We start from the raw sequence: 24,194 nt of genomic DNA, 5'->3' as shown, positions 1-24,194 counted from the left end.
GTTGTTGTCCTTCTGCTTGTTGTTGGGCAGAGGAATTTCGACGACGCACCCTCTCCTTCAATGAGTGGCAATGTGCGGGCCGTCGCTGAACCACCCAAGCCTTCCGTCGCCTTAACACCCTTGCGGACCATGTTGTGTAGCGCCCACGGGGTTCTGTTAGCTAGGCTCGTTTTCCTCCTATGATGAGCCCACAGGGGGGAGGGCGCCACCCGGTAGTGCTCTGTCCGGTAGAGTTTAGGCGTGGCAGTCAATCCAATGGGCAGCCCACACGGCCTCTTGCTGCGTCCCCACGTGTAGATGTCTCTGGGAGGGGGCGATCAGCCTTCTTCGGTCACCCCGTATCTCACCGTTGTCGGTATGAAGGGGGGAAGGGTTTCTAGTCCCCTTTTGAGGGGGGGGCTCCTCCGGCGTCCCCTTCAGGCCACACTGTGCGTTACTCGGACTCCCTAGGTGTTCTTCTCTGTCGGGGACCCCAGGGCCCCCCGCATCAGAGTGCCCTCTTCAGGTCTGGGGCCCCCCGTAGCGCATAGAGGCCCACCGCAGTGCCGCCACGGGGATCGAGAGGAGGGTATGTTCAGGGGGATCTCCACCTCCAGCCGGCCGCCCTCCGCGCCCGACCGCCGCCGCGGACTCACGATCCGGTGAGCACGGGGGCAGGGAAATAGAGGCGGGGGGACCTCTCCCACAGCCAGGGCCTGTGGCGTCCTCCCGAGACTCCGGGCAGCCCCCGCCCGTGATCCGCCAACGGCCTTCTAGGGTGCCCTCTCCGTAGGCGTCCCTCGCCTCCTGGCCCGCCGGCGCCTCGCCCCCTCTGTCGGCTCACCCGTCGCTCCCACCATCGGGCCACAGCATCGATAAAGTCCTCCGGCCTCCTCTTCCCGCAGATGGATCCTTCCGGCGTCGCAGCCGTCTTCCAGGCCCGGTCTCCCAACCTCTTTCGGCGTTGCTGGCAGCGGGGAGAACGGCCTCACTCCCTACTGTGGGTCCCGGCTTTGGCCTGCGCACGCCCGCAACAGGCCTCCCTGCAGAAAACTCCACATTGCAGGAGTCTCCCCCTTCAAACGGCCGGAACCGAGGACGCCCACGGGCTCCAACTGTATTCCGGTCACAGGATCGTCGACCCTGGGGACCCCCCAGGGCGTTTTTGCCCGGATTAGGCCCCTAACAGCGCCGGAGCTCTAGCAGTGCCCGTCCATTCACATGGCCTGCTAACCACGCCCCCCTTGGCTCCTCTCATAGTAGTAAGGTGGCCCATGGACTTGATTTAGGTATGGAAGCCTTTCTGTGCCCTTTTCTTAGTAACTTTGTATTAATATGGGCAGGCGGTTTTAACATTAAGGCTTGCTCTCTTCCACTGAATCACTTATGCAGTGGTACACTTCTGTCACAATGAGTAAGGGGACACATTGCATTACATTACATTATTTTTAAATATAATCTCCATATGTTGAAGTGTAATTGTGGTACTAGTGGGGAATAAATTCCGTCTTTTACTGGCAGAAATACTTGTACTGTGATTGACCATGACCTGCTGTCTGCTTCTGCCAGTTCCATGATCGGTACCTAGTATTGTGCAGTCTGTATTAAATTATCATGACCTCATTATATTATTGGGCAGGAGAAGTGAAATATATCCCCTAGCTAACAATATAACTCCAGTCAGGCCTATTGCTGTATGAATCAAATGGTCAGGTATCAAGCATGATAATATTTTACAAGAAATTGTACCTAAAAATGTTAATGAAATTAGCTATTGTCTTAATGAAGAGGTGGCTCCTAACGACGATTTATTGTCCAATTTTAATCAGACTGTTTGTTCCGTAAACTCCTTTCTGACTAGGAACCTGAATCTCGCTAGAGCTAGAAATAGGGGATGGTTTGACCATGCATCTACTCAGGCCTCACAGCGCCTAAAAGCGGCTCTCCACAGTTCCCCTAGGGATAACTCGATAGTTAAGACTCTTCGCTTTGAATATAGACAGCAAGGAAGATGGCGCTCCAGGAAGAGGCATCAACAAAAGTGGCCCTTGCTGCAGAAACAAATGACAGTAGGCTATTCTGGGATGCTGTTAATGCCCCTTTTCTAAAAATTGATACCATTCCTGAGTTTAATTCGTTTGTTTCTTGTGAAGGGTGGGTGACACATTTCTCTTAAAAATTAAACAGAAACGAGAGGGATAGCAGCCTAGAAGTGCGTGAGCGACCTGGAGGGGATATATTCTCCCACTAGATATTTTTATTGACTAAGTTACTCATGCTCTGCATGACATTATAGGAGGAGGGGCCCCCGGTCCAGACGGAGTGCTTGTAGATGCTTTTAAGGCAGCCAAAGAATTATGGAGTCATCCTGACTAGGGTGTTTAATGCAGCCGTAGTTTGTAGGATATCTCCCTCATGGACCATTTCAATAGTAGGGCCTAGCCATAAGAAGGAGATTAGTCAGACTCAAAATATTATCATTACATTTCGGTAAAACTGATAAGTAGGATTTTACTGAGGAGGCTAGAAGAGTGGGTACTGAATTCTCTATTTTCTCACCAGCCCAGTATGGATTTAGAAAGGGCCTTGAACTTTAGAGCAATGTGTCAACTTAGATCTGATGATTGGGAAGAAAACAAGTTACTTACCTGTAACTTCAGTTATCCAGTATTGGTATCTTTCATAGATTCACATGCCTGAATCATTCCCCGTCGTCGAGGCGGGAGTCCCACGGTAAATAAAAAAGCAGTGCCAAAAGCACTTTGCAGTAGTAGGCCCTAGAAAAAAGGCCTGAGGCCTATATTATAGTAGCCTATCTACCTCCTTATGCTAAAAGACCCAAAGTCTTTGCTCCAACCAATCAGCTCACAGCACCCTCTAGAACCTTCCCTGCAGAGCCAGCTCTCCTCAGATTTTCGTAGCACAAGTGGGAACAAGTATCCCAAACTTAGAGAACTGACTCTCCGGGGAGGAGGGTGGGTTGCATGTGAATCTATGAAAGATACCAATACTGGATAACTGAAGTTACAGGTAAGTAACTTGTTTTCTTATCCAGTATTGGGGTATCTTTCATAGATTCACATGCCTGAATCAGAATAGCAAGCAGTAAGCCAGGCAAAGTCGGTTGCGGATGGTGGGAGACTTATTGCAGTGCACCCCCATGAGTGTATCGTCAACAACCAACAAACGCTTAGAGATTGAACCATTACTACATCACGTTCAAGTTCAACATTGACATTACGCATTTTCTTTCTGGAAAGAAATCTTAGGCATCATACAACAAAAACACAACATGTTAAATGCTTTCATATATATATAAATACAATCTAATAAAAGCATATACTTTAAATGAAATAAGTGAACATCAGTACCTGAACATTCTCCTTATGGAAACAGGTGACGTAAAACAGCTTGACCTACTGCCGCATCATCCTGATTTGCTGATTGTAGGCAGTAGTGTCTTGTAAACGTGTGGACATTCTTCCATGTCGCAGCACGGCAAATGTTCTCAAGCGTCACTCCTGCAAATAAAGCCGCAGACGCTGCTACAGCTCTTGTGGAGTGAGATCGAACAGACCTTGTCAATGGTCGATTAGCCTTGACGTGGCAGAATTGAATCGCGGATGCGATCCATCTTGAAATTGTGGCTTTAGTGACCGCTTTCCCCAAAGTATTTTGACCATAAGCCACAAACAATTGATCTGATCTTCTCAAAGTTTTGGTTCTCTGAAGATAGAATTTTAAGCATCTCTTGATGTCTAAAGAATGCAATGTCTTTTCAGCCGGGGTTGACGGGTTTGGAAAGAAAACTTTCAGCTTGACAGGTTCATTTAAATGAAACTGGGAAGGCACTTTCGGTATGAATGTTGGATTTGTTCGTAAAGTGACATAGTCCTGGGAGAAATGCAAAAAGGGCTCCTTTATAGTGAAAGCTTGAATTTCTCCCACTCTTCTTGCGGAAGTTAGCGCCAATAATAAAGCAACCTTCCATGTTAAGAACTTTAGGTCGGCTCTATGGATAGGCTCGAACGGATGTTTCATCAGTTGTGATAGAACCGTGTTGAGCTCCCATTCCGGTGGTGAGGGCTTGACTGGTGGATAAGCCCGGAACAGACCTCTCATAAATTGCTTGATTAGCGATGAAGAGCAGAGTGACTGAGCATTGGTCCTCTTTCTGTACCTGGATAAAGCCGCTAAGTGGACCTTTATTGATGAAAAAGAAAGGCCAGATTGCGCTAAGTGTAACAAATAGGGCAATATCTTTTCTGCCGATGCCTCTATAGGGTGCAAAGCACTAGAGATGCACCATGCGCAAAAACGCTTCCACTTGAGACGATAAGTCTTTAATGTACTCTGGGCTCTTGCCTTCTCTAGAATGTCCCGGCATTCCTGAGGAATTTGAAGATGCTCAAATTCTAAGAAGTTAGGAGCCATGCGTGCAATTTCAGTGATTGAGGATCTGGGTGAAGTACCTGACCCTCGTTGCGTGATAGTAGCTTCGGAACTACCCGCAGCTTGATCGGTGGCTCCTGAGAAAGTAGCATGAGTTCCTGAAACCAATACTGGCGAGGCCACTTGGGAGCAATGAGGAGAAGGCGACAACTCTCCACTTTCATTTTGCGCACCACTCGTGGAATCAGAGGGATCGGAGGGAAAGCGTATGCATATGTCCCTGACCATCGCATCGAAAGGGCATTCCCCCTTGACCCCTGTTGAGGATACCTGCTGGCGTAGAACCGGCATTTCTTGTTCTGTTGGGTCGCAAATAGGTCCAACCTGGGTTTGCCCCATCTCTGAAACACATAGTTCAACTGGCCGTTGTCCAGTTCCCACTCGTGGCACTCTGACAAAGTTCTGCTCAGTTTGTCTGCCAAGGTGTTGTAGAGGCCTCTGACATGCTCCACTTTGAGGGTTATGTTGTGAACTGTTAACCACCTCCATAGCTCTTGGGCTTGTTTGGATAGTGTTGCCGATCTCGTTCCTCCCTGCTTGTTGATATAAAACATGCTTGTGGTGTTGTCCGTTCTGACTAAGACCGAGGATCCCACTATCCTGGGGAGGAACGCTTGAAGAGACAGACAAATGGCTTTCAGCTCTAGGCTGTTGATGTGGCATCTCTTGTCTTGCTGAGACCATCGTCCCTGCACTTGCAGTTCCTGGAGGTGACCACCCCAACCCTCCATGGACGCATCCGTTGTAAGAATAAAATCCGGAGGATTCTGCAAGAATGGAAGCCCCTGCTCCAGATTGCTGATCTGAGACCACCATTGGAGTGCGTGTACCATCCTGTTGGTGACTGTGATGGTGTCCTCGAATGAACCTGTCGCTTGATGCCATTGACAGTTTAGCTCCTCTTGCAGCGGTCGCATCTTTAGACGCACCAATGGAATGAGGTTGATGGCTGAAGAACACATCCCCAGAAGTGATGCATATAGGCGAACTGAAAGTGACTTTCTTCTTGCCAGCTTTCTGGCTAACACCTGCAGACGGAGTTGTCTCTCTCGAGACAAGGATGCCTTGCATTCCACCGTGTCTAGGCAAGCTCCTAGGAACAACAGGCTTTGTTCCGGGTGCATCTGAGACTTGGTTTTGTTGATTGTGAGGCCTAGCGATGCGAAGAGATTGCAGCATGCCGTAATGTCGGCTCTCACTTTGGCTTCTGATGGACCTTTGACTAGCCAGTCGTCCAAATACGGGAAGACCTGCACTTTTGCTGCCCGAAGAGCTGCTGCCACCGGGGCCAGGCACTTCGTGAAAATCCTTGGGGCCGACTTGAGGCCGAATGGGAGAACTTTGAATTGATAATGGGCGCCTGCCACAGTGAAACGGAGGTACTTCCGATGGTTTGGGTGGATTGGGATGTGGAAGTATGCGTCTTCCATGTCCAAGGAGGCCATGTAATCTCCCTCGTTGAGGCAACTGAGAATGTCCGAGAGGGTGACCATTCGAAATCCCTGCTTCTTGAGATATTTGTTCAGATTGCGCAGGTCTAGGATCGGTCGCCATTCCCCGGTTTTCTTTTTTGTGAGGAAAAAACGGGAATAGAAACCCGTCCCTCTCTGATGGATTGGAACCTTTTCTACTGCGTTCTTGAGTAGCATAGCTTGAACCTCCTTGAACAATAAGTGAAGACGAGGGGGAGGGGGGCCCCTGGGCGGAGTTGGTGGAGGTTTGGTGATGAACTCTAGGGTGTGACCATGTTGGATCAAGTCTAACACCCACCGATCCGATGTTATATTCTGCCATTGTTGTTGAAAAGCAGATATTTTCGCGCCCACGGGAAGGTAAGGGGTTGGAGGCGGCGCCCAATTGCTCTCACTGTTTCTTGTGACTGTCTCGTCCTTGGTTGTTTGCGCGCCTTCTTCCTCCTTGACGAGAGAAACCAGCCGATCCAGATTGTCTGTAAGAAGACTGGTAGTTTTGACGGTATTGTGGTTGATACTGTCTGCCTTGTTGGTAATAACTTCCCCTGGAAGAATAACCTCGTCCTCTAGCTCCTCTGAACGAACCTCTTTTATATTGTAAGGATCCTAGCGACTTTGCGGTATCCGTGTCAGTTTTAATCGTCTGGAGAGCCTCATCGACATGTTTACCAAAGAGAGACTTTCCGTCATAAGCCATGTCCAGAATTTTCAACTGAACCTCCGGACGAAACGTAGTGGCTTTTAACCACCCTTGACGTCTCAGGACGGCTGCTCCAGCCAACTGCCTGAAGTTCGTATTCGCCATATCTAGAGCGCAGTCGATGGATTCTTCCGCTGCCCGCTCTCCTTCCATTAAAACTTTCCTGGCTTCTTGCCTTGAGTCCTCAGGCAATAGCTCTATGAATCTAGCCATCTCCGACCACATTTGGCGATCGTAGCGTCCAATAATCGCCATTGAATTTGCTATCCTGATGGATGCTGCAGCCATAGTGGAGAACTTCTTCCCAATAAGGTCTAATCTTCGTCCCTCTTTATCTGGTGGAGTAGAAATAGGGGTAGCTGGGTTCTTTGACCTTTGCTGCGCCGCTTGAGAGATTACTGAATCCGGGCGTGGATGGCCAATAAGACACGCCGGACTAGAAAGCGGGGCACGATATTTCTTTTCTATTCTGGGTAACACAGCAGGCACAGATGCGGGGTTTTCCATTATCTTTATGCCTTCCTTCCAAATAAACTCAACTATGGGAATGGCTCTAGATATCTTCCTTGTTTCCTCTTTAAAGTCATGGAGAAAACACTCCGTTTGCTCCACTGTAACAGGGAGCTTAAACCTGGTTGATGCCCTCTGCATCAGGTTGTGAAAACCACCTACATCATCAGGCGGTGAATCTGAAGGTTGTGGAGTCGGAGGGGACGGCATGGGAATAACATATTCATCCCATGGGTCCGATGAAGGAATGTTAGGCAACTCTCCATCTTCTACCTCCTCTTCTGATGATGAATCCGGAGTTTGTGGAGGCAAGACCGGTTGTGGAGTGTCCACAATTGGAGAAGCCGGTGGCTGTTGCCGAGGAGGAGCTACCGTGTCAGATTGAGGTACTTGCGGAGGAAAACGCTGTTTGTAATCCGCCAGCATAGCCTGTAAATCCTGTATCAAATTAGGCGGCAACTGAGTGACTTCCGGGACTCTAGGCCTTCTCTGATGATCCAATGAGTGAGGCACTATGATATCCCCTTGGTAATAGTGCTCAGCGTATGAATCCTCCTCATCATCATCTTGGCACTTGATGACAAGCTCGGATGGATGACGTGCCACACCAAAAGCACCCTCATCATCATCATCCTCATAGTCATCTTCTTCATCGTCCGCATAGGTTTCCAGAAGATGAGAAGGCAGAAGTGGAGATATGTATGAACCTTGTTGCCTCTTAAAAGACACCAGTTGAAAGTTTTTTGTCGCTATTGGCGTACAAAAGGCCTGATTCCCAGTGGCAGGTCTTAATAAAGCTGGTACCATCGACCTTGATGACCCCGGAGACCAAGGCGCCTCCATTTGTTGAAAAGATGTCGTCGTCGACGGATTTATCGTCGACGAGATCGACGACGAGGGCATCGTCGACGATAGGCTTGCCGTCGACGGGACTGTCGTCGACGGGCTGGACGTCGACGGGACAATCGTCGATGGACTCGTCGTCGATGGAGCCACCATCGACGGGACGGTCGTCGACGAGGCAACCAATGACGGGCTCGTCGTCGACGGGATAGACGTTGATGCTTTCTTCGTCGACGAGGCAGTCGTCGACGGCGGCGTCGCCGACTTCGTCGACGGGCTCTTCTTAGATGACGAGTTTTTTGATGATGACGGCGTCTTCGTCGACGAGTCGTCTACGAGAGTTCTTTTTGTCACGATACTGATTTTAGTAGACACAATAGGTGTAGTGATAGACGTAGTGGATATCATATCCATAGAAGAAGAGGTTGAAGTGGAGACAGTGGTAACTGGAGAGGAGACAGTAGAAGTCTTACTCACTGTTTTCTTTGCCGGATCGTTGGTGGCTGAGGCTCCAGAGACAGAATGTTTGGATCTCTGTGAAGAGCCTGAAGTAGAATGGGAGGCCTTAACATGCTTTCTCCCCTCACTTATCTTATCCTCTTGAGACCTCGCCCTCTTGCTAGAGGTAGAGGCTCTGTCATCATCATCCTTGGAAGAGGATTTAAGCCACAAAAGGACTCTGGCCTCCCTATCCCTTAAGGTCTTGGCAGGGAAGGTAACACAGATCTTACAGGTCTTTGCCTCATGCTTGGGATATAGGCAATAAATGCAGTCCTTGTGTAAGTCATCCACATGGACCCTCTTCTTCTCACATGTTCTACAGGGTCTGAACAAGGCCTTCTTGTCAGACATCTTGAAGCTCTGAAGAAAAAACTGAGTCAAGACTCAGGGAGACTCCCTTCCACACGACGTGCGGTGAAAATCTGAGGAGAGCTGGCTCTGCAGGGAAGGTTCTAGAGGGTGCTGTGAGCTGATTGGTTGGAGCAAAGACTTTGGGTCTTTTAGCATAAGGAGGTAGATAGGCTACTATAATATAGGCCTCAGGCCTTTTTTCTAGGGCCTACTACTGCAAAGTGCTTTTGGCACTGCTTTTTTATTTACCGTGGGACTCCCGCCTCGACGACGGGGAATGATTCAGGCATGTGAATCTATGAAAGATACCCCAATACTGGATAAGTATACCAGCGCCACACCGGGATCTCTTTATCTTCGTTTTGCCGATCTAAGTAGTGCATCCAGTCTAGTTGACTATACCATCCTCTGGTCAAAGCTGCTCTCCCTTGGTGGTCCTAGGGCGATTATTGGATTCCTTGCACGTCTGTATGAGAATTTATCAAGTAAAGTCCGATATGGCCCACCAGGGAAATGTTTGCCCACTTTTAACGTTGGAAGCGGTATCAGGCAGGGCTGCGTCTTAGCCCCTTTATTGTTGTCACTTTTCATAATGGGGTTAATAATATCTAGCAGACCTTACCAGCTCATGCCCCTTGCGTCGCCAGGTGTTTTATTCCAGTACTATTATAGGCCGACGATGCTGTACTGTTATCTAAGACCCCTGTTGGTTTACAGAAATTGATGAATGCTTTTCGGGAGTTTATGGCATCAAAAAATGGTGCTCAATAAGTCTAAAACCTATACTATGATATGTGGGAACAAACCAAAAAGATTTAGATCTTTTTTTATTGGTGATACTCCAAATACTAGAGTGAATTAATTTTGTTACCTAGGAGTTCTATTCACGAGTAATGGCTCCAGGGACCAACAGATTTTAAATGCCAGAGCTAAATTGAGCAGGAACTCTCATGGGATCTTTAGGTTCCAATATCAACAAAAAGGGTGGGGAAGGGTCTTGGGGGCAATGTTTAAAGACCAATTTTACTCCATACCCCTCTATACGAACTTAACTAACTGCAGGGAGCAAGATGGTCTAATATGGTGTGACAGCGAAACAACCAATGTGGGAGCAAGTACAGTTCACCAATATTGCATAGCCTTTCCAATCCCGGGCCTGAGTGTAGTTTCCATCAGCCCACCCATTTGGCGGAACTTAGAGAGAGCCATATAATAAAAACCGCCTGATAGTATTGGAAATAATTGTAACTATCTATTGGCTAGATGTGGGGTCAACATGTTTCGGCCGTTTTACTTATTAGCTCGGCCTTCTTCAGGACCTTTTAAAGTGAACTGTGCTACTGCAAAAAACCTAAGTGGAAGGTATAACTTTAATTAGTTCAAATGAAGAGTTCAAATGAAGAAAGGTAAGTCAGTGGTCTAATACCACCCTACCCGACACGTGTTCCATGTGTCTGTAGTTACTTCTTCAACCCAGCATTTTGTGGGGGTAGGCCTCACCTCACCGGCAATCGCTCGGTGGTTGAGGCCCCGCTCTTTCCGTCGGTACCTCGTCGTAGAATACTACGCTCGCTCGTACAATTATTTCCAATACTATCAGGCGGTTTTTATTATATGGCATTAGGGCAATTCCGAATAAACATATTTTTTGCCCTTCTAGTCATTTTTATCACACACACGATCATCACTTGCACTGCACTTCATCAGTCCTCATATACCCTGAACAAACAAAGTGGCTGAGACTCTCTTGAGAGTAGGAGGTCTACCACCTTGAACATCAGCCTTGGTATCATCTTGGCTAGAGGTGACCCCTCTCTCTTGGTTTTCCAGATGACGAAGTTCCGCCAAATGGGTGGGCTGATGGAAACTACACTCAGGCCCGGGATTGGACAGGCTATGCAATATTGGTGAACTGTACTTGCTCCCACATTGGTTGTTTCTCTGTCACACCATATTAGACCATCTTGCTCCCTGCAGTTAGTTAAGATCTTTAGGATCTCATCGGAATTGGGTAGTCGGCCCATTAAGGAAATAGTTGAGATATATAAGGCCAGAGAGGTGTCCACAGCTACTTATGGAGCAGGCTTGTGAGGTTATACCCCTAGCAACCCTCTACAAGTCGAGGAAAATAGTTTTCAAAAACGCTTGCTTTGTATACCTGCTTCAGTTTCCTCTCTAATAGCCCATCAGGAGTTTGGGTAACAGTATTTGGAGGACCTGCTTTCGGTAAGATGCCTGTTATTATTTTTTTCCATATAGTCCAAAGAGGAAACCAGTTTTATTAAATCAATTATTTTAAATTGTCTAGTTTTAGATAATGTTTCTCGTATTTCTTGGTTAGCTTATATAAATTCATCTTTTAGCACTTTATTTAATGTCAGTGTGGTGAGACCCAGCCCAGGTGCTATCACTTACCTAGAAATGTATTAAAGACACCTTTTATCAATACAGAGCTGAACGTCGATTGGGTATTGAGAGTAAGAAGTCTATGGTTCCTTTTTTCATGTCCCTGCCTCTCGAGGAGGGTTGTCAACATTATTTATACCGTGTTAACAGTATCCAAAACCGATTTGTTTTGACTCGATTTAGATGTGGTAGGAAGTCTGTCCAACAGAGACAAGATTAGGAATGTCAATCTGGCTGTGCAGCTTTGCCGAACGAGCGGTGGCACTGCGGAAGTGTGCCCAGCAGTCTTCTTTCATTATCCTCATCATTGACACCAAGGCATCAGAAGCTGTGTGCCTGATTGGTAGGCTGACTGAAGCTAGTGTACGTGCCTGGTTGTGGCAGGGCTGTGTGTGTGCCTGAGAACATGAATAGTCTGACTGCAAGTCTGAGTCTTGCAGTCTCTAATGGTCCCAAGAAGTAAAGACTGCCAAACTTGAGGTGCCCCGTAATGAGTAGCGTACCCTGCACTGCCTAGAAATGCCCTAGAGCGAGCATGCTCTGCTAATTCGGGCCCTTGTCCTTCTGGCACTACCCCCCAGATGTAGTGCTCGGCAGCTGAAGGGTTGGACCGCAGCGCCCAATGGGGGATTGATGTCGCATTCCAGGACAGTGCCCTGGAAGTGGTTCTCAGTGTCCAGAGCCTCTGGGAGGGACTGTCAGCTGCCTCCACCTGTGGGGGCCCCAACAAGACTGACCCCAAGCAACTCTTTTTTTCTTTTTAGCATCAGGGCCGGGCTTGCCGAAGTCTTTCGGCCCATCTGCCTTGACTGACATGGAAAGCTACTCCTGTGTCCTTCCAAAAGGTTTGTTGCTTGGGCGGCAGTTGCTTGCATCCAGCAGTACTGCCACGTGCTTTATGTGGAAGGCTGCACCTATCAACGGTGAACTTACTACCAAGCCAATGCGGCCCCCATGCCACGGCAACCAAGGATGGAGGTGAGAGACTCCAGTAGGCCCTGTGCCCCAGAGACTGCGTGCTGAGGGAAGTTGGGAGGGAAGCGTGCTGCACCTTATTAGAAGATGTGCCACAAACACTGAAGACCATGGGCAAGAGCGGTAAGCAGGCTTATTGCCTAGAAGAAGCAGACCCACTTTGAAGTGCCTAAGACTCTGCTGTGAATCTGTAATTCCCATGTGATTGTAGTGTGTAGTATTTCTGCTTTTTGTGTAATTAATTACTTGTCGTTCATAAAGAGAAGCACCGGACTGGACCTTTGATCTTATAGTAGGAAAGGGCCGGGTGCATTACAGGCAAAGTACTTTATCACCCAAGTTAGAGGCCTAATAGACCCTTGCCTTTCCTGTGGCCTTCCGAACAAGGTCTGATAACTTGTTCTCAGGTATCTTTTGCACAGAGCTGCTTTTGTTTGGTTTCTTAGTTTGTGCTAAGTGAGATCCAAATTTGAGTGCCTAAAGTTCAAATGGTCCGTCCTTCACATGTCTTCCAAGTGATTTTTGATTGATTAATCCGATTTGCTTTGCTAAATTGTGAGGATGTGACTGGGCATGTACGGGGGTGGTAAGTTTTGTAAGCACTTTAGCTCCAGACTGCTTCTTCCTCCCCACGCCTCCCAAAATGGAAAATGTACAGAGAAGTTTAAAAGTAATTATCCGTTATCTTTATTTAAAAAAAAAAGTGGAAATAATATATTTTTAAAAACTTATTTATTAACATTTTCCTAGCAATTTGAGAATCACTAAGTTATCGAAACACAGAGTCTCACAATTTAGAAACAGAGTAAAAAACTAAAAAATAAATAAAAGAAGAAACAGAGCAATTAATACAGACTATTTCTTGAAGAAAACTTCGCACAGGTTCCACATTTAGTGTCCGTATCAACGACAACCCAGTTCACTATTGTCACATATCACTTCTATAATCACTCATTCAGAAATAGGCCACTAGTTGAATCCAAGGTTGGATAAACAGAAGTCCCATAGTGTTACTGCCTATTACACCATGTCTACAGAATGAACAACTTTAAACCTGCGTGGAGAAGCAAATATCCTTACAACCAGCTAGCTTCCCAAACCCCCAGCACCGATGACAACGACGGTTCGATCCCTACCCCCATCCAAGACTAAGAAAAGTTTAAGAAAAGTTACAAGGGAGCTAATTTATGCATCATATTCACTCAAATTCTTCAGAATGTGTCATCAAATAGTCCCTCAGTGGCTGACATATGTTCTTTGGATGTGAGGCTAGGGGCTGTAGTGTGGCATGTACATAGCTAGTGGTGTTGTAGTAGATTAGGTTGTGAATCCAGGCTTTTACCGTTGGGACCTGTTTTCCACCCAAGGGCAGCAAAACCTGTCTTTGCACAATAAGTAAGGCGATGGCAGCAAATCGCCTCACCCCCACCTGTATGGGCTTGACAAAGCCCAGTAAGGCCGTCAGCAGTGTGCGCTGTAACATGTGATCAATCATCAGGGATAAATGGCCGAAGACCTCCCCCCAGTACAACAATATAGGTCCACAGTTCCAGGCCAGATGTGATAACTCTGCCTGTTCCATGGCACATCTGGGACCGGAGTGTGTTTTAATTGAATCCATCTTAGCTAATAGGTACGTTAGGTATATGTTGTGTATGCTCTATGTAAGTATTTGAAGTGTAGTAGTTTATGCTGGTGATTATTTGAAACGTAACACGTTCGTTCACAACAATACAACTATGTCTGGTCCGGTACGGAGAATCCAAGATCTTTTTCCCAAGCCACTCGCACTTTCGTGCCCACCCATGGTCGGAGTGTTAGGGCCAAATAGTAAAGCTGCGAAACAAGATGGGCCCATCTGTCCTTGTGATAATGAACGTGAGTGGGTGGTGGGGGGTGGTGCAGGGGGGAGTCCGCTGGTTCCTGCGACGTAGATGAGAGACCCTGACTCATGGTGCTACGCATTCTGTGTAATATGAATTTATCCATATATGGTGCAACGCGATTTGTTATTAAATCGTCCACTGAACGCAAATTTTCATTTCTAGTTCTCTATGTAGCTTAGGCGGTACAATAGCAGAGAGCGGGTGTGGGCGAGCCTGTGAGCACTCTGGTTTCAAATACTGCAGTCGGACATCTGGATGGTACCAGTAATATGTAAAATGTATTTGGGCTATCAAATAATATAAATAAAAATCTGGGACCTCAAACCCCTGCGCTGCATAGTTACCATGTTCCATCCTATACACGGTTGCTTACCGGCCCACACAAGCCAAATAAGCACTCCATGCAATATATCAAAAGATTTAGTTGTAAGGACATTAAGAAATAGGTATAAAAAACTGGGAAGGCCACCATTTTAATGATGGCAATCCTGCCTGCTATGGAGAGCGGAAGCTGAATCCATCGTTCAACTTGTGCAGTGAGCTTATCTAATGCCGGGCCATAGTTGTGGCAAATCACTTCTACACTTTAGGGCCCATCACGCACACTCACCATACGGCAAGGATAAAAGATCTCTGCCAAAGAGCCCCCACTGAGGGTGCCCGTCGGGTATTGCACCTCCGACCCGACGAGGAGCATGTCCAATGATGAAGCATGACACCCAGCAAGCTGGGTGTGTGAGGGCACTCTATCCGAAAGGAGGAATTCCCCATCCCCCTTCTGGTTAAGCCACTCTTAGGCACTCCAACTAAGTCACTTTTAATCTCTGTAGGAACTGCATACTCCTTTCTTTGTTACGCGTCTAAGTAGTTCCAGCGACGTCATCCCGGCGCACGCGAAGCCGCACGACAACGATGCGTAAGGGTACTGCTGACGAAAAAACTTTTTGGATCCAGTCTGACGCCTGGAGGGGTAATTCTAAGTTTAGGAATCTATCACTACGTGTTTCTTTCAGATCTCTGACTTACTCCAGTTGATGGCAAGACCCGAGAAAACTCTGAATCGTACCACCTCCCGAGCAGAGGGGGAAGGTTAGATGCCAGATCCCTAACAAACAGCACACGTCATCTGCATAGAAAGAGGCAAGCAGTGGCAACGGTGAAACCGCAGTCCACATTGTAGGTGCCACTCCTGAAAATGCTGTGCAAGGGGATCCATAGCAATAATAAATAGTAGGGGTGATAATGGACATCCCTGCCTGGTTCCCCCTGTGAGTCGAAATTGATAGGTTAGTGCACCATTTACTCGCAGGCAAGCCACTGGTCTAGTATAGAGCAGATGCACTAGGCCGGAGAAGCCATTTGGGATCACCAGCTTCCGTAATTGGCCTATAGGAATGGGCTTACTATCTTGTCCACCAATAAAGATAAATGGGTGGCAAGAACCTTGGCTAAAATCTTATAATCTTGGTTCCACAATGATAAGGGTCTATAAGATGCGCAACGGTGTGATGGCCTCCCGGGTTTGAGTAGGAGTGTGACTATAGTTTACCGCATGGTGGGGGGGCCTCCTAGAGAGCTTCTGCATACAGAGCTTAACAACCAGGGAGCTAATAGGGTCTTGTAAAGATCCTCTGTCAGTCCCTCCTAGCCAGAGGCTCGGCTTCCGGCTAGATCATCAATAGCTTGCAAGATTTCGCCCACTTCAATGGGTGCCGCTAAAAATTGGTGCTGCCCATCTTCGATCGAAACCATTGCCACATCTTGAAGATATTTTGCAAAGGCTTCACCCACGAGGTACTGAGGCGGGCATAGTAAGAGAAATGCAGCGTCAATATCTTCCCCTTGCATGAGCATTGTCCCATCCTCTATTTCCAGTTGTGTAACATAGGTGGATTGATCCATGGAGCGGAGTAACCTGGCCAGCGTCCGTCTGGGCCGCTCACCCTCATCATACATCCATGCCCTGGCGTTCTTGCCGATATAATTCACCTCTCGCGCTGCTAATTCTTGAAATTACAAAGCAGCATCACACCCTCATGCATCGCTGGTGGGGGATTTGTTGTTCGAGCACACATTTTTGAATGTCCAGAGGGGCCTGTTGTCTTTTATTCAAGCACTGCACCCCTTGAATTGGATCCAGGTGAAGATGGATCTATAGGGTAGCCTAATTAGAAAGATATAATAGGTAATGGCTTACGCTAAGGATGTGTTTAAGCCCTGTTTCTCATTAGTCTCTGTGTGGCTGACCTTCCAACAAGATTAAATAATTTAAAAAACGTTTCCCTAAAAATGGGAATGACCCGTTTTCCTTGTTTAGTGTATTCGGACGACCATGTCATTTTACAATATACTGCAAGAGGTCTCCAGAAAAAACTTGACATATTTTCAAAATATGTGCATCAAATTTCCTGAGGATCAATTTAGACAACACAAACATGTTAGTTTTTGGCAAAAAAAATCTAACTTCAACTGGTATATTGATAATTTGAAAGTAGAAGTCAAGACTTTTAAATATTTAGGACTACATTTTAAGGCCAATTTGTAGTGAATGAACATTTGGAACTTGATTACAGGTTAGTTCCTTGGTGATGTTTAATGGTAGAGGGACTGTCATATACACCACACTAAAAAGCTTTTTTGCACAAAAGCACTTTACAGGTCTGAAATATTCTATATAGGTAAAGGTGACGTCCTAAACATTGTGGAGTATATGTGTATAAAAGTGCTTTAGATCTTCCAAAAGGGTCCATGATTCAGAGCAAACTGAAACTTACTATATATAGCCGGAATAAGTAAAACATTTTTTTTCATAATCATTCTCAGGCAGATAGTCCAGAAAGAATATACTAGATCTTGTGGGTTGAAGCTCAACATAGTGAGCTAAAATGATCCTCACGTCTTCAGAAGTATGTACAAAATACTATAGATATTAACCCCTTCGCCGCAGGGCTAATTCCCCCGCGGTGCGGGGGGCCACGCGCGGCACTCATGACGAGCTGGGCTCGTCATGACTCCACCCACACATTATAACACCGTGCACAGGAGGGGAATTAGCCCCGCGTGGGCGTTCCACGGCCGTTATGACGAGCTCAGCTGGTCGTAAGCACAGCTCCACTGTTCCTCATGACGAGCTTAGCTCGTCATGATCCTCGAAGAGGTTAAGATGTGATGCGGCGCAGTGCCGTAAGTCACCTTGCTGCACTCTGTTAAATACTACACATTCCTGCCTTTTCCCAGGGATGGCGAACAATGTGCTGCCTAGTGCCAATGCAGGCCATCTTGCATCAAGGTGCAAGGGTGCCTGCATTGTAAGCACAATTGTTTTTGTGCAGGGACACCTTCCTGCACAAAAACAATCCCCTGAGGCATTTCCCTCTTTCTATATGTGCTGCTTCCCCCGCGGTGCGGGGGGCCACGCGCGGCGCCGCGGCACTCATGACGAGCTGGGCTGGTCAAGACTCTGCCCACACAATGGAACACCCTGCACAGGAGGGGAATTAGCCCTGCGTGGGCGTTCCACGGCCGTTATGACGAGCTCAGCTGGTCATGAGCACAGCTCCACTGTGCCTCATGATGAGCTTAGCTCGTCATGATCCTCGAAGAGGTTAAGATGTGATGCGGCGCAGTGCCGTAAGTCACCTTGCTGCACTCTGTTAAATACTACACATTCCTGCCTTTTCCCAGGGCTGGCGAACAATGTGCTGCCTAGTGCCAATGCAGGCCATCTTGCATCAAGGTGCAAGGGTGTCTGCATTGTAAGCACAATTGGTTTTGTGCAGGGACACCTTCCTGCACATAAACAATCCCCTGAGACATTTCCCTCTTTCTATGTGTGCTGCAAAATGCAGTACATATAGCAAGAGGGAAATAAACATATTTCCCCTTGTTACACCTCACCTAGGGAGGCGTAGCAGTTTTGGAGCATTCCCATAGCTACCACTTAGAGTAAATCTGGGAATGTGTGAAAATCCATGGGTGTTCCATGTGAAAATCCTCTCACCACCCATGGAGCACCTCGTTGAGGCAGAGTGACATAACGCAGCGGTTTGCGATCCGTTACTCCATATTTATCAAGCCACTCAGGCCACGCAAAGTGGCCTTGCGTGGCTTGATAAATCACATTTAGTAGTTGAATTGTGCATGCACCCCGTTGCGCGGTGCAAGCGCGACACAACTACTTGATAAATAGGGCCCCATGGTCTATCTGCAGGGTCTATGCCAGTTGGGATCCTTTCCCCTATCCAAAAAGAATTTGAGAAGATGCATGGATGCTGTCCAACCTAAGAGACATAAAGGGCCTCTTAACGATGTTGGTCCCAGTTGCCTCTGACCGACATTGTTTCAGATTGGGTACCGACCAACCTCAGGTTTGTGATTCCAACCTCATTATTTGGATGCGACCGCACATGGTGCGGTCGCAAGCTTCCATTTTTCAATGGGAGCTTGTGTGACAGGCTAAAACCGCCCACAGTACAAGCTCTTTTGTATGTACCACTCTCCTGAGGCGGAAAGCCGGGAGGCAGCTTATTTTTAAAATCTGTTACTTTGTTTATTGTGTTTTTAAGACTCACTCACCCCCTCTCTTGACGCTTGTCACCAGCGGACTCTGCGCTGTTGTTACTAGGCGGGGAACGCTTTCCCAGCGCCTCGTTTTCAGCCGCAGGCCACGCCCCCTTGGAGGCCACGCCCACCGCCCACCAACTCAAAAGGGACGCTGACTACGAGCGCCACCTTTTGTATGTACCACTCTCCTGAGGCGGAAAGCCGGGAGGCAGCTTATTTTTAAAATCTGTTACTTTGTTTATTGTGTTTTTAAGACTCACTCACCCCCTCTCTTGACGCTTGTCACCAGCGGACTCTGCGCTGTTGTTACTAGGCGGGGAACGCTTTCCCAGCGCCTCGCTTTCAGCCACAGGCCACGCCCCCTTGGAGGCCACGCCCACCAACTCAAAAGGGACGCTGACTACGAGCGCCACCTTTTGTATGTACCACTCTCCTGAGGCGGAAAGCCGGGAGGCAGCTTATTTTTAAAATCTGTTACTTTGTTTATTGTGTTTTTAAGACTCACTCACCCCCTCTCTTGACGCTTGTCACCAGCGGACTCTGCGCTGTTGTTACTAGGCGGGGAACGCTTTCCCAGCGCCTCGCTTTCAGCCACAGGCCACGCCCCCTTGGAGGCCACGCCCACCGCCCACCAACTCAAAAGGGACGCTGACTACGAGCGCCACCTTTTGTATGTACCACTCTCCTGAGGCGGAAAGCCGGGAGCCAGCTTATTTTTAAAATCTGTTACTTTGTTTATTGTGTTTTTAAGACTCACTCACCCCCTCTCTTGATGCTTGTCACCAGCGGACTCTGCGCTGTTGTTACTAGGCGGGGAACGCTTTCCCAGCGCCCCGCTTTCAGCTGCAGGCCACGCCCTTTGGAGGCCACGCCCACCGCTCACCTGTCCTTCCCTCTACAAATTATGTGCTTTCCTCGGAAGCGCAGCGGACGAGCGCAGCGGGCGCGCCGAAGGCGCGCCAAAGGTTAGCCCGTCTGCGCCCGTCCGCGGCCGTCCGAGGCTAGGGGCTAGCCACTCTGCTCCCTTCATTCAATACTCATCTGCACAATTGACCGACCACCAAGGCTTGTGGCCTCTAGAGGACACTGTCTCAGCCCGACTCATCAGGCTAGGCCTTCATAAACCTAATCTTCCCCATCCCCCTTTCGCCCACTCACGTCCTCTACCATTGCCTCACCCATCGGCCCTTCCCCACCGGCTGTTTCCGCGATGTATCTTAACACTAGATCGGCAGTCAAGCACCAGCTCGACCTCTTCACGTTATTGGAGTTAAATAAACCCGATCTTTTATTCCTCACCGAGACTTGGTTCTCTGACAGTTCCCTTCCCTCCCTACTGGCAATTCTCCCCCCATCGTACTATGCTCTCCGAGCTGATCGCCCTCCTGGCAAGCCAGGTGGAGGAGTTGCTCTGATTGCCCGGAAAGATATTATCTTTCAACCTATAGTTTGCTCCCCTTTGGGATCATCAGAGTGCCTGGTGGCCCGTTCACTTTTCTTTACTCCCCCTCTCACGTGCGTCCTCATCTACCGACCCCCTTCTTCCCCGCAATTATTTCTTCCAAAGTTTCAAGACCTGATGGCTACACTGGCAGTTAATCACTCGGCCATAATGGTTCTTGGGGACTTTAATTTCTGGCCCTCCGATCCTGCTGAGTGTACCGTGTCCAAGGAGTTCTCAGAGTCACTCTGTTCCTTTAACTTCACCTCTGCTGTCCACGCCCCCACCCACAGTCTTGGTCATATCCTCGACCAAATCTGGTACCGAGATTGCTCGGTAACATCACTTTCCATCACTCCCTGCCCATGGTCTGATCACTTTCTTATTCGTTTTTCCGTTTCCCTCCGGTCAGTCCCTAAACCCCCCCTCGCTAAAAACATCTATGCACGATCTTGGAACCGGGTAGACATAGCTGCCTTGTCAGCCACGCTTTCCGCGTCTAGCCCGGACCTTTCAGGACTGTCATCTTCTAGACAAGCGGAATCCATCAATGGCTGGCTGCGAGCTGGTTGTGACGCAGTCGCCCCTCTTAAGCGCATATCGTCCAAGCGGTCCAAAGATGCAAATCGTTGGTTCTCAGAGGACTTGAAGATTCAAAAACTTGAGCTTCGACAAGCGGAGCGCCTATGGCGGCGAGACTACTGCCCCATTTCGAGAAATCTCTACATCACCCTTTTGGCCCGATATAAGAAATCTATTCTGGATTCGAAGAAGGCCTATTTCTCATCTAAAATCCAACTCGCCGAGAATCGGCCAAGAGAAATTTTTGAGATTATCCACGACCTAGCCTATTCTGATAGGGCCTCTTTGAAACCCTCTCCTTCTCAATCCCTGTGTGATTCTCTGAATTCTTTTTTTCTGGACAAAATCAGCACGATCAGAGCCAACATTCCCCCCCGTCCCTTTCTTTCACCAATCCCCCTGTCCCCCAGCTACAGCACGTCTAGACTCAATCCCCCTGCTCATGGCTGACTCCTTTCTGTCCCTCCTCCCCTTGGTCAAGTCCGGTTCCCCCTTGGACCCTTGTCCTACTTACATCTTGAGACAGATTTATTCCTCTTGTCCTTCACCACCTCTTATGTTTCTGAACAGTTCACTTTCCCAGGGTGTTGTCACTTCATCACTCAAATCGGCAGTTATTGTACCTATCCTAAAAAAAACTGGTGCTGACCTTTCAGTCTCAGCCAACTACCGTCCTATCTCCCTCCTGCCCTATTTGGCCAAAGTACTGGAACGTCATGTTGTGAGAACCTTGAGTGCCTTTGCGGAAAGGAATAGCGTCTTGGCCCCTAGGCAGGCTGGCTTCCGCCCTGCTCATTCGACAGAAGCTGTGGCTATATCTGTCCTGGATACTCCCCGAGAGGGCATGGACACTAATCAGCCCCAGGCCCTGGTCCTTCTCGATCTTTCCGCCGCTTTCGACACGGTGGACCATACCATCTTACTTTCACGTGTCGAGGCGGCGGGAATCGGGGGGTCGGCCTTGGTCTGGTTATCCTCCTTTCTGAGTGGCCGCACTCAAGCAGTTTGCTTGGGTGACTACTCAGCTGACTTCCGCTCTGTACAGTGTGGGGTCCCTCAAGGATCCTCACTGTCCCCATTGTTATTCAATCTGTACATTGCCCCTCTTATTTTTGCTTTACAGCAGCTGGAGGTCTCTGTATACAATTATGCCGACGATCTCCAGCTTATTTTTTCTTTATCCCCTTCCTCTGCGTCGATATCTAATTTTCACTCTGTTATGACCTTCATTCAGGACTGGATGAACCACAACCACCTGAAACTCAATCCCGAGAAAACGGAATTGGTGTTGACGGGTGGTTGCTCCAGTCCTTGGTCTTCTCTCTTCTGGCCCCCTTCTTTAGGTCCCCCACCCACTCCCATTTCCTCTGTAAAAACTCTTGGTTTCAAATTCAATGACCAACTCTCTCTTCACTCCCAAGTCAGTGCGGTTGTATCTTCAGCCTTTCTCTCCCTCCGGACTATTCGTAAAGTCTCTAGGTTCTTCACCCCATCTGCCCTCAAACTTATACTTCTGGCCATGGTGACGTCCCGCTTGGACTACGGCAATGCCCTTTATTGTGGCATGCCGGCGTACCTCGTGAGGCGGCTACAGTTGGTCCAGAACCAGGCAGCTCGCCTGGTATTTAGCCTTCCCAAGTCACATCATGTCACTCCCCTCCTCAAATCTTTACACTGGCTCCCTGTTCAGCAACGTGCCCTATTCAAACTGGGCTGTATCATTTTTAATGCCCGGTCGGGCTCTGCCCCTGTTTTTATCACCTCTGCAATCCACAATTACACCCCGACTAGAGAATTGCGTTCAGCCTCCCAACAACTTCTCATTGTCCCCCGCTTTAAGCGAAAAAAATGGGGAGGTTCCAAGTTCTCTACTGTGGCTCCTGCATTTTGGAACTCGCTCCCGTCCCACTTGAGATCCTGCCCCCAGTACTCCCTTTTCCGTAAAACCCTTAAAACTTTTCTCTTCACCCAGGCATTTCCTTCTTAAAACGGTCCCTGGCCCCTAGTTTCTCTTCGTTCTTTGGGTTTGTAGTACTACAATAGCGCCATGAAACCTCTTGGTGTACACGCGCTTTAAAAATATTTTAAAACTCAAACTCAAGCTCCCATTGAAAAATTGAAGTTTTGTAACATATTTGCACCGTGTGGCAGGCACCGTGCGGTGCAGGGATGTTCAGGGGGACACATGCTCAGATGCAGTGAGCTCTGCCGGGGGCCCCCAATGTCACTTTGCGCCAGCCTTTTCATTTCAGAAAGTGCTGACATGGAAAGGCTGTCAGAAACCTGCATCATAATCCCGACAGTGGAAACGCTGTCCTTAAGGGATATGAGGCCTTTCCAACTGACCGACGGGCTCCATGAGCGCAGAGGATTTTGCTGGTCGGTCCCTCCGACTGCTGTCTCCGACCGCACGCATCGTAATGCATTGGTCAGGCCTCAGCAGTAGGTGCGGATCGGACTGCAACTGACAAGCCGTCCGTTGCGGTCCGAACCACATCTTAATCAGGCCAAAAGTACTAAGTTAAAAAAAACCTCAATTGATATAGTTTGTACATCATTGGGTAATTCTGATATGTATCCATATCTCTTCTACTTGGCAGACCCCTCACTTCAATAGGAAATTAAAACATGCAGAGTAGGCTTGAGTCCATTTATGATGGTCCCCAGTGTGGCTGAAAATATTAGAGAAAATAAAGGTCTCTGTATATGCACTTTAAAAAGAAAATGCACTGTCACTCCTGTATTAATTGATTGTCCCCTTCTGGTAAACAGGTGTCAGAAATGTTTAAAACCTTTATTTTTAGAGTATGGTATTCAGAAGTGACTTTGCGCAATTAATGTTTTAGCTAGTATTTAATTTTTAATTGCGACAGTGGATTTGGGACTTTTTTACAATCTGTGAGAAATAAAGACTTTCATGAATTCAATTAATTTTATAATGTGGTGTTACTATGGTGGACAATTATGGATACTTTTGTATTCAATCTTATACTCTAGTGGCATTGTATTTTATTGGTTTTATGGACAGGTGTTCAAATAAATATTGTATTGATTCTGAATCTCTAACTCTTGCAGGTTCTTTTTCATCTTTACCTTCAACCTTTGTCCAATGTTTCCATATTTCTCTTCTTTTTTTCTCCCTTTTGTGTTTTTCTTACTCATTTTCTGGAACAAAGTCCGATAAGGAAAACTAAGTGCAGGGCCTCAAAGATGAGTGCAAGTGAGCTCCACCTTCAACCACTTGTTCAAATTAAGCATGCCACTAAGCCTAATATTTTGAGACCTTTACATAAGGGTAACCTCACTCATGAATATTTTGCAACATCCCATTGGGTAAACTAAAATTGTACTTTTTTTTTAAAACATATTTTATTGATTTTCAATGTACCATATACAATCGTACAATGATATTGACAGATGCAACCACCACCATCCCATTGAACATCAAACATCATAGGCCAGTGTAATCGCCTAACAGTCGACCCACAATATACGCACAATTGAAGTATGTCCGAAGGTCCCAGCAGTACTAT

The 24,194-nt window shown here is 47.7% G+C and overlaps 1 protein-coding gene across 2 annotated transcripts in view; it reads left to right on the top strand.

The window, feature by feature from the left end:
- Window positions 1–24,194, top strand: part of GGACT (gamma-glutamylamine cyclotransferase) — a 501,502-nt gene that overhangs the window by 432,912 nt on the left and 44,396 nt on the right. The window lies entirely within an intron of this gene.

The sequence above is a fragment of the Lissotriton helveticus genome, chromosome 8 (genome assembly GCF_964261635.1).
Source record: "Lissotriton helveticus chromosome 8, aLisHel1.1, whole genome shotgun sequence".
Lineage (NCBI taxonomy): Eukaryota > Metazoa > Chordata > Amphibia > Caudata > Salamandridae > Lissotriton > Lissotriton helveticus.
This window is presented reverse-complemented; position numbering and strand designations above follow the sequence as displayed.